At 31.9% G+C, this 12,001-nt stretch overlaps 1 protein-coding gene across 6 annotated transcripts in view; it reads right to left on the bottom strand.

Moving 5' to 3' along the window:
- LOC306861550 (microtubule-associated protein RP/EB family member 3-like) overlaps positions 1-796 on the bottom strand; it is a 17,596-nt gene extending 16,800 nt beyond the window's left edge. For 4 of the 6 annotated variants that reach the window (XR_013783478.1, XR_013783479.1, XM_079403883.1 and 1 more), the window contains exon 1: positions 690-796. The gene's annotated coding sequence lies outside the window, so the exon portion shown is untranslated. Of the gene's footprint in view, positions 1-604 lie in introns of all 6 variants that reach the window. The other 2 variants (XR_013783480.1, XM_079403885.1) reach the window with 1 other exon arrangement.
- Between the last annotated feature and the right edge of the window lie 11,205 nt (positions 797-12,001).

Below are 12,001 nucleotides of genomic sequence, written 5' to 3'. Positions count from 1 at the left end.
ACACACACACACACACACACACACACACACGCACACACGCACACACACGCACACACGCACACACACACGCACACACACACGCACACACGCATATACACACACACACACACACACACATACACACACACACACACACACACACACACACACACACTGTCTAAATGAATGTTTGTAAATATAAACTGATATTTACTCCTGACACACTCCAGCAAAATATAGAAATAACTGACTTAAAACATGATTTAGCTGCTGGAGATAGTGTTGTTATTTTGGCCAGCGCTGTATATGAATGATATAATGTATATATTTGTGTCATTTCTGGAAACAATTGTAGGCTGGATATAAAGTAATATAATGTGCAGTAAACCGTGTTATTATTATATCAGATATTAGCACAGTATGATGATGAATGATGACCAAATATATATAAATAATGTGTAATTATTATCGTCTCACCGGGACAAACCGCTAAACTGCGCGGAACCGTTTAAATCATCCTCTACCGTTAAACACAACACGCGCGTGTGACGCGGGGCGGCGCGGCGCGTCTGAAGGGCCTCCGCGGGCTGACGCGTCTCTATAACTATAATAATAAGAACACTACGCGCTTCTTCAGGGCTTTACCAGCGCTCAGTCCCGCACAGCGCTCAAACAGACGCATACTGCAGTGAATCAGCGCTTTTACTCACGGTTCAGCTGAATCTGCTCGCGCTGCGCAGTCTCTCTCTGTTATCAGCGTCTCTGGAAACGCAGCGCGTAACACGCGCGCCCACCAAACTCAGTCCTGAACGCGCACGCATGCGTCACACAGGACCGAAAGAGTGCGTGCGCGCACACGGGCCTGCAACGTAGAGCCTACGGGTCATATCTTTTATACACTCCCTTCTGTCTGATGAATACAGTAGCAGAAACAAATATAATAATGTACAGTGATGTGTATTTTACTATTTGAAATATGCCAATAGCACGTCTATTACATTATTATAGCTAACTAAAATAATATTTCAACCATAAAAATGTTGTTACTTGAAATAAAATAAACTTTAACTGAAATAAAATATTAAAAACTATTTTTAAATAGTTGCCAAGGCAGCATTTTTTATTTTCATTTAGTTTAACGATGTACTAAAATAACTAAAACTGAAATAAGTTACTAAAAACGATAGACACATAAAAACAAAACAAAAAGAGACTAAACTACTAAAACTTTAAGTAAAATAAATGACAAAACATGTATAAAATATTAAAAACTACACTGGTTAATAATGATTATAATGAATACAGCTGACATATTGAAAACTACATTTATTTTCATCTTTATATTTAGAAACTAAAATCTGAACAATATCTGCCAGAACAATAATAAAAAAGGACAAAACATTTATTATTTTCAATATTTAAAAAAAAAACAAATGTTCACATCAAATTGCTGTAAAGTATTTATATTAGTTTCTGCTTGACTTCTTCATTTTAAAACACTTTTCTGGAAGAATAATAGACTGTAAATGATGCGCACGGGTTCTTCAGAAGCGGTTTATAAAACAAAATGAAATACAATAAAAACACAGTTTCTTTAGGGATTATTTATTTATTTTTTGCACTTATCCATTTGATTAAAAACAACAACAAGCCTCCACTTTCAGCAGCGAGTGTGAGAAACTAGTCACACAGCACTAAATACAGCTTCACAAAGAATATCAGGAACCAAACAGCTGACGGTACCCATTGACTTCCATAGTATCCCAGCGAGCAGGAAGCATCTGAGAAGGTTCTCTGCAGCAACATTAATAGAACGTTTGTTCTCTGATCTGGTCTCAGAGCGTCAGCAAAAATCCTTATTTATGCATTATTAATGGAATGTTTTTCTTAAACGCTTTAGTTGGACGTTCGTCTAATGTTTTCTAAATGTTTCTACTTGTTTCAGAGAACATTCAACAGTAACGTTCCCATAATGTTTGAAAAACTATATAATGAAACGTTACATTTTATTTAACATTTACATAACCAAGAAGGAAATGTTTTTAAGTATTTTAAAAGCTAAACGTTCAGAGAACATTCAGTTATGTTTTCATAACGTAACAGAAACGCTCCTGGAACATATTTTTGTTCTGTTAAAATACTATGGAAGTCAATGAGGCCCAAAACGCTTTGGTTCCCAACATGCTTCAAAATAGCTTATTTTTTTGTTGTTTCACAAAAGAAGGAAATGCGAGTATATAGTGGCAGAAATATGTTTTTTGGTTGGTTTTATCGTAATGCGGCACAGTTGGAGTTTAGTTGAATTGGTACTTTGGATGCGACGCTGACTGCGATTCGATCCAGTTCTTCTTACAGCGATATTTAATACTTGTGTAGGAGGAGGGAAGACGGTTCTGCAGTTTCCACGGTTACCAGATGCCACTGGAACGTCCACCAGGTGGAGCCAGAATTCTGGCCGAGGATCTCTTAGGAATGTGATCGTCCACCTGAGCTCCTGAAAAAAACGCAATCCCACAATCCTCAGCACACGACCATCAGTTACTCAATCTAGTGCTGTCTAACCATTAATCGCATCCAAAGTAAAAGATTTTGTTTACATAATATATGCATGTGTACTGTGTTTATTTATTATATATATATAAATACACACACATTCAATACATAATTTGAAAATATGTATGTAGTGAGTGGGCGGGACCGAGAGCCGTGGGAGCGGAGCGGGGCCGGTGGAGTGAATGATGAGCGACACCTGCAGCACTCACCGGTCTCGAGTCCCACGGAGGATAAAAGGAGGAGTGACGACAGGGGAAGACGAGAGAGGACCAGGCCCGGACTTTATTTTATGTTTTGTGTCCGGCAGTCGTCCGCGAGGGCTGCCGCAGTACTTTTGTGTTTATTTTATTTATTAAAGTCTATTTAAATGTTTGCCGGTTCCCGCCTCCTTCTTCCCGTTCTACGAACTTTTTTACAATTTATATGTATGTACATTTATATATTTACATTATTATATTATATATAAAATATTTAATATATAAACATAAAATTTTTCTTAAATATATACTTGCATGAGTTTGTATTTATATATAGGCTACATAATAAATTATAATAAAGCGCTATATAAATGCATCATTCAACTTCAACTTCAAATATACACACATGCATATATTATGTAAACAAAAACTTATAAAATTATTCTAAATTATACATTTAGAATAATTATTTTTGTTGAAACTTCTGACATTCAATTGCTTTTGTTATTTTGATAAGTGCATTAAACCTGATACATATAAATAATTGAAGAAAAATTATATACAATTTTATATTAACTTTATATATACATTTTATACAATTATAATTAATATAATTTTTTATTTTATAAATTTTATAATATTTATAGATATAAATATAAAACAATTTCTCTCTCTATATATATACTTGTAATATTCATTGAAATATTACTACATACCATTAAAAACAAATCTTATTTTGTAAAAAAAATGTACACGATGTAAAGTTTTTATTGTTTTGAACTCAACATCATCAAATGATCTAATGTTAGGCGTTTAAATTAAATTATTTTGTTTGCGCTCATTAAGACAAATGCTCTTCTTTCACACTGACGAGGCTAAAACTGATTCAGAGATGTGCGTAAACTGTGGAATATTAATTATAAAACGCTGACGTAAGAGAAGGTATTTGATGTTTTCCCTCGTGCACCCGCTCAGCTGCGCGCGCCCGCGACAGGCTCTTTGATTGACAGACGAGAGGACCAATGAGAGGCTGCAAAAAAGCTAGCAGGGAAAATTGTGACAACTAGCCCCAAACTCACAACGTTAGTAAGTTTTGTTGTTAAGGTTACAAATGTAGCGTCTTTTAAATAAAACTGTAAAAAAACGACGTGAATGCGATGTTTAAGGTTTTTATTATCAACACTGACATTCTCTGTTCATAAAATGACATAAAACAGGTCATTATGAGTGATTGTACCACATATTGATAAGCATTTATCACATTTAAATTAATGTACAGCTAGTATACATTTCCATGAGCGGAAAACATCTGATGGACATTAAGGATAAAAATCAGAATGGATGCAATAAACACAAACATTCGTTACAATAATTAAACCATGAAAAAACATAAACTTCGTTTTTCGATATTGGCCTTCTGTGAAATTGGCACTGGTGTGAATAATTGTGCATTTAGGGGGTCTGACATCAGTTAATCATATGAATACATCTCGATCATTATCTGAACACATCAGCATGTTTTAATATGAATAGCGCCCTCTGCTGGACACAGCTCTGGTCATATATAATACTGACACACATTCATTTCAGAAATCCGTGCTTTTATGTTGTTTATGGCAACAGGACACACTTATACTTATATATATATATATTAAAGAGGAGACATCTGTAAATGGCTTGATACCATGGTAATACAATTCTATTGTTTTAAGTACATTTGAATATAATTTAATGTGCATTTTAAAAAGCACCATAAGTATATCTTAGACATAATTGACACTTATAGCATAGTATTTTTGACGTACCATGTCAGGAATAGAGTAATATTTCAGTACCATGGTAAACTATCAAAGGTTTGGACACTGACTCCTGATGAAACAGATTTGAGTTAACAGTAACAATTAGGGCGGGGCTTGTTTCTATGCATCATTTGTTGATTGGATGTTGAGATGTGGGCGTGGCACTTTAAAAAGTCCTGCATAAAGCTTTGACATTTTAATTAAACATTATGAAGTCAAAAAAAAAGAAACATATGCACGGATGATTTGCTATAACATGCATTTAGAAAACATGGTGATATTCTATTTCATGCCGACATTAGCTGTGAAATAACTGAATCTGCAAAAACTCCATTCATTTTCTCCATAGGGAAACTGAATTTGAAGGATAACTTATAAACCGTTAAATGTACTGTGAACTCAGAGATTATTATCTGATATTTGCTTTGTTTAAACCAAATGTTTGTATTATTTCAACTTGTTTTAAAAATAATAATGTTTAAAAAAGGAATCCGTGGTCAAAAGCTACATCATCCATTATGAAATGTGATTTTTATGCAGAAAATTCCACCAATCAGAGCTGCCAAAACCTCATTAGCTCCACCCACTCAGTCGTGATGTAATTTGCCCTCAAAATACTTAAATATTTGTAAAAATGTACATATTTTTCAGTAATCCTAAAATATATAGATTCTATAAACATAAAAAACTACTTTAAATGAGTAGATTTATTATTAACGATCGTATTTAATTTGATTATTCTTCGCAATGCCTCATGGGACTGTAGTTCTTTCCCTCATTCAAGCCGTTTTCCACAGCCTTGTGTCTTCTTGTCCGATTCATAAATGCTTTGTTGCTTCAAATTAAAAGTGTGCTGTGCTCCTCCTCGTCGCTGGCTGGTTTGGTTCATGACTTATAAAGCTTTAACAGAGACTTTGTACAAATCCCTATGGGAAAAATGAATGGAAAAATACATCTGGAAGCAAAACTGGCTAGTATTTAAGGATGCTTATAAACACGTATAAATGTGTCTCATCATGTTGGCAATTACTTCAAACATCATCCACCATTTGGCCAATAACTGAAGAGCTTTCTCAAATGAACCACAAAGGGTTAAAAAGCAAGAAGTTCTGAGCCGATTCTGATCGTTTGACACTCATATTCCTTAATATACAGTTTCTAAACTTCTGAGGAGCCACAGAGCTCAGTATACTGACACATGTGTGTGTGTGTGTGCTCTTGGCACTCTTGCGAAGTCTAAAAATGCCCTGTAGCCAAAGCGCCAGTGTGTGTCAGGTAATCCTAAACCACAGCTGAAAACACACACACACACACACACACACACACACACACACACACACACACACACACACACACACACACACACACACACACACACACACACACACACACACACACACACACACACACAGGAACAATGCCTGGCTTTGTAGGAGCTCGGCAGGGAAACACACACATATGCGGTCTAACTGGATCACACACGCTCGATCTCTGACTCCCATGATGCTCTGGGGTGGATGCTGCGTCTGGATGGGCTTCACTGAGGCGTTCTCTGTACGTTCACACTCCACATCGCCAGCCGAAACACTCGATTCGATCGCTTCATCACTCTATACACACCTGAAACAGAGAAAATGTGAGAAGTTTGTAAGTCGCTTTGGATAAAAGCATCTATGTGTGAATATAGAATATATAGAGATAGAATATATAGAATATATTCTATATATAGAAATGCATGTTGAATTGCATGGCATACTGATCTTGACCAGCGACACGGTCATGGGTTCCAGTCCCAGGGAAAGCATGCACTGATAAAATGTACACCTTGAATGCAATTTAAGTCGCTTTCAATAAAAGCATGTCAAATGCATAAATGTAAATGAATCAGACATAATTAAACAGAAAATTATACTTATTTAAAACCATTTTTTGTTCAAGTGTAATATATTATAAATGTTTAATTATCCATAATTAACACAACAGAAATCTGGATAATAATACGTTTTTATTTATTTATTTACATTTTTCAGATGTTTTATAAAATTAATTAATTACACAAAAATATAAATTATGCATAAACATAAATATAAATTATTGATACATAAGCACAGATCAGTATATTTTACTTATATGAATTATACTTATAATTATTTCGTTTGTTACTTTTTTAAATTTGTAATTTAATACACAAAAAATATTTACAAATATGCATAATTGTACAATTCTATGCAGATGTATAAACATACTTAGAAATATTTCAAATTAAGTGTGTAATGTTGTACAATTGTACATTATAAATATGTATAATTATGTGTATTTAAATAAATTTGGAGTTTGCATTCAAATGATTCAGCTGAATTTCTCAGGACACACACACACACACACACACACACACACACACACACACACTCAGACACACACACACACACACACACACACACTCAGACACACACACACACACACACACACACACACACACACACAAAATTAATTGTATAATATTCATGAAACAATTTGACCAATTTTATTGATCTTCCTTTAGGACATAATGAGTTACTTTGTTCATTTATGCATTTAATTTACTTTTATAAAATTATTTGTAACAAAATATTTATAAATATATATATATATCTGCTTTAATACATAATTATAATGAATTTATAATTATAATAAATTATACATGTAATATAATTAATAAATTAGTATATATTATAAATACGTATAATGTAGAATTAAAACAATATAAATAATTATTTTATTTTTTATAGGAATGCTTTTTTAAAAATAATATATATATTAGTGCTGTCAAACAATTAATAGCGATTAATCGCATCCAAAATAAGTTTTTGTTTACATAACGTGTGTGTACGGTGTATATTTATTATATATATATAAATACACACACATGCATGTATATATTTAAGAAAAATATGTTATGTTTATATATTAAATAAATGTATATAAAATAGAAAAATAAATGTAAATAAATATATACATGTAAATATTTTCAAAATATATACTGTATGTGTGTGTATTTATATATGCATAATAAATATACACAGTACACACACATATTATGTAAACAAAAACTTTTTTTTATGTTGGATGCAATTAATCGCGATTAATTGTTTGACAGCACTAAATTATATATTTAATATAAGCATTCTTGAGAACCAATGGCTCAGAACATGTGCAAAAAAGCCTTTAAAATGAGCAAAAATGACTTATAGCATATAGCTAATATATAAAACCTACTTCTACAGTAGAAAGATGCACTAACCCCCGAGTCTCTCTGATGCATCTGTTTTAAAGCACAAAAATAATGAAGAACAAGAGAAGAAACACTATAGCTTTGCTGCACGGACCTAATAAAACCTTGAGAAAGCAGAAAGAGTAACAGGACGTGAGGCCCGAGAGCTCGAGTTTCACACATCAGTGAATCCCTGAGAGAACGGATCGACTTTCAGCAATAAAACCCAGCAGAATCAACACAGCAACCCGGAGAAACAGCCTTCATAAGATCATACGCTCGTCATAAAGTGCCAGGAAACCTGAAGATGGAGAAATCTGATCCCAGATCACTTTAAATCCAGCTCATTGTTTCCTCTATTAGCTTTGGAAAAAAGCCACCAAAAACAGAGAAACTTTCCATCGATAAACATATTGCTGTGGGAAAATGAAGCTGAAGTTCTTGGTTTCATTAGCCCTCAGAATGCATTCCTGAAAAATCATTCTTTAATAAAGCAGTCTTTTCAACTAAAACCATATTTGATCTGATCAGCAAAGTATTGAATGTTACCATGTTATTACTGCATTTATTCATGTTTTTATGCATTAAAAAATTGAACATTCAAATTACACATAAACCACACTGAAAAATCTATGATGCAAAACATTTATATATTTTTGTCAATATTAATAAAAAATATTATTAGAATATTAGTGCTGTCAAACAAATAATCAAGATTAATCACATCCAAAATAAAAGCTTTTGTTTACATAATATGAGTGTGTACTGTGTATATTTATTATGTATATATAAACACACACACATGCATGTATATATTTAAGACAAATATGTTATGTTTATATATTAAATATATGATATAATTTATATGAACATAAATATAAATATTTAAGTATATGTAAATATTTTCAAAATCTCTTTGTGTGTGTCTTTATATATATATATATATATACATAATAAATATACACAGTACATATACATATATTATGTAAACAAAAATATTTATTTTGGATGTGATTAATTGTTTGAAACACTAGAATATATATTTGTATGAAATTTACATAAACATATACAATTACCAGTATTAACCCCAGTGGAATGAATGGAAATTAATTCAATTAGTTTGAATTGGTCAAAATTAGTCCAAATTTATCCAACCTACATATTTATTTATAACAAAACAATATCAAAACAACATTAATGCTACTTTGAAAAAAAACAACAAAAAAGAAAAATAGTTTTACTTGCATAAACTTTTACTTTCTGATGAAAAAGTAATCAGTTTTTCATGTTAATAGATGTATATATTCATGTTCATCAACACAATTCAGTCCCCAAAGTGTGAGAGATACAGAGAAAAGGAGACATATATTTTACAAAAGATTTTGACACTAATTTAACTCCATAGATTATTTAACAAAAATATTTTTTTGACACTAACGGTGTTCCATACACACCCGGACCCAAACATTTTAAATGGTTATATATCTCTTAAAAAAATAACTGTAACAAATCTGAAAAAATAAGTGTTTTTTGAGGCTCTTAAAGCGTTTGCAAAGTTTTGTTCCCTTACTAAAAACTATAAATTTTTTAGACATTGTTATGCATCTCTTCAAGGTCAAAACAGACATGAATGTGTTACAGATAAATTGTTAACTTTGTCAAACTAGTTGAGGGTAGTTTGAGCTCGTATCTACAAAAACTCTATAAAACCTGCTCATTTCCACTGAAACAGGAGATGCAGAAGAACCTCCAGAAACAACATCTGGAGCTGCGCACACACACACACACACACACACACACTCTCTCTTACAGGCAGGATTGTGTGTTTCTCGCGAGCGTCTCTGGTTTCTGCAGAAGATTCATTCTGCTCTTTTCACTGCTAATGCAACTTTAGAGCTACGACACGGATTGAGTTTCTGTCCGGCGCCGTTCTGAGGGAAAACCCACAAGCACACACACACACACTCACACACACACACACACACACACACACACACACACACACACACACACACACACACACACACACTCCAGCCAGAGAAATTAGACTGCTAAACAGCGTAGAATAAATGGTGGCATCTCATGTAACAGTGTGTGTTTGTTAGTAATGGTATTACACAGTACAGTGCTGCTGAATGATTACTAAATACATCTTACATGATATTTACATAGTATTCTATATAATAAATACTACATATATTGCGATTAAAACAAATAACCAAAAAACATGCACCATGGTACTTTAAAATAATTATTTGTACATAAACTCATACATACATATATTTATATGTAAATAACCCATAATAAAACATTCATAATTACTATTAAAAATACTTTTATATATAGATATATTCATTTCATTTTATAAAAGTATGTTTTTATTACTTACACAAAATATTTGTAAACATACTGGTATGAACAATTATTATATATATATTTTATGCATATTATAAATTTGTATAATTATTTTATTCATACATACATATATAGTTTTTATATTTTTGTAAAAATACTGTTTTTAAATTAAACCTTTTTTTCAAATACATATAATTAGCAAATATATAATTTTTGTATTTTATAAAAATATTATTTTTAAATTACATAATTATTTACACATGCATATAATGAATTAATACATAATATAAACATGTATAATATTATTTATAATAATATATATTAGGGGTGGGCGATATGGAAAAAATATCATATCAAATAAATTTTCTTTAAATATCACGATTCACGATTTTATCACGATTCTTTGTCATGTTGGTTTTACAAGTTGTCTGAGCATTACAGCCAAACTATAAACACAAAGATGCACGGCAGATATTTAGGCCAAAGTGGGCGAAGATAAAAATCTGTGTCATCATTTTATCTTTCTTATTAAAAAATAAGAACAAAGATACACATTACAAATACACATAATATACAAATAAAACAAACAGTGCTTTATTTTCAGGTACAATAGGTGTATTTAGCAGAGCATTCAATGACATTGAATGAACAAATATAAAAATAAAACACTAGATAGACTGATTCCTAAAGCAACTGTATTAAAGTTTTTCAGTCAAGAATAGAGAGGGATTTTTCTCTTTGCGTTTGTTGTTTTGTTAACATTAAATTAATAGTTCCCCCAAAAATAAATATTCTGTCATCTGTCTGTCAATTCTGTCATAATGTTTTATTTTTATACCATCATTTACTCAAAAGTTGTTTTAAACCTGAATGAGTTTCTTTCTTCTGCTGAACATAAATGCTATTTTGAAGAAGGTGGAAAACCAATCAGTTGCTGGTCCTCAGTGACTTCCACAGGATTGTTCTTTCTATCAAAGCCAATGTGGACCAGCAACTGTTTGGTTACCCTCATTCTTCAAAATATCTTCTTTTGGGTTCAGCACAAGAAATTAATAGAGGTTTGGGACAACATGTGAGTGAGTAAATAATGACAGAAATTAAATTTTAGGGTGAACTATCCCTTTAATGACAGTCGACAGCATGTTTAGTGTCCTGTCCCTTTAAGAGCTGCACGCATCCGTTTCTCTCTTAACTATTTACTTTCATTTTAGAGATAACCAACTGAGTCTGTCTGTAAACCTTGTGTGTTTTGACAGTATTAGCGCAAAAGATAAGTTAGTTGAGTAATCAGGCGCTGTTAGACAGGGTTTTTAGTGCGTGCTTCAGGTGTATGCGCTCAGATAAAGCGCACGTCAGACCAGCGCGTGAATTAAACACTGTCCTGTCAGAGTAACTCTACTGCTGTATGTGGTGTTGTTCAGTATATAGAGACGGAGACCAGAACTGTATTTGATATAATGTGTGCTGCAGCACCATACTACCATATTTCTTCAAAAGCAGATCGTGGAGACATTTTTATCATCCACGATCAAACATCGGCATATCGTCCACCTCTAATATATATTATAAATATGCTGAATTATTTTATTTTATAAATGTATATTTTTTTAATTAAACTAAATATTTTTTAGAAAAGTATCATTATTTACATTGAATTAAAATATATAATAAAATAATAATTCATAAAAAAAAGCATAATTCTATAATAAATACATTATAAAAAAGATTAATCATTTTTATTACAGATTATATATTGTTATTTGTGTATATATATATATATATATATATATATATATATATATATATATAGAGAGAGAGAGAGAGAGATATTTTGTACAACGTTATTTGTAAAAGCAGACTATTTGTAC

This window comes from Barbus barbus (genome assembly GCF_936440315.1).
Source record: "Barbus barbus genome assembly, chromosome: 42".
NCBI lineage: Eukaryota > Metazoa > Chordata > Actinopteri > Cypriniformes > Cyprinidae > Barbus > Barbus barbus.
The sequence above is the reverse complement of the archived record's forward strand: the minus strand, read 5'-3'. Positions and strand labels throughout refer to the sequence as shown.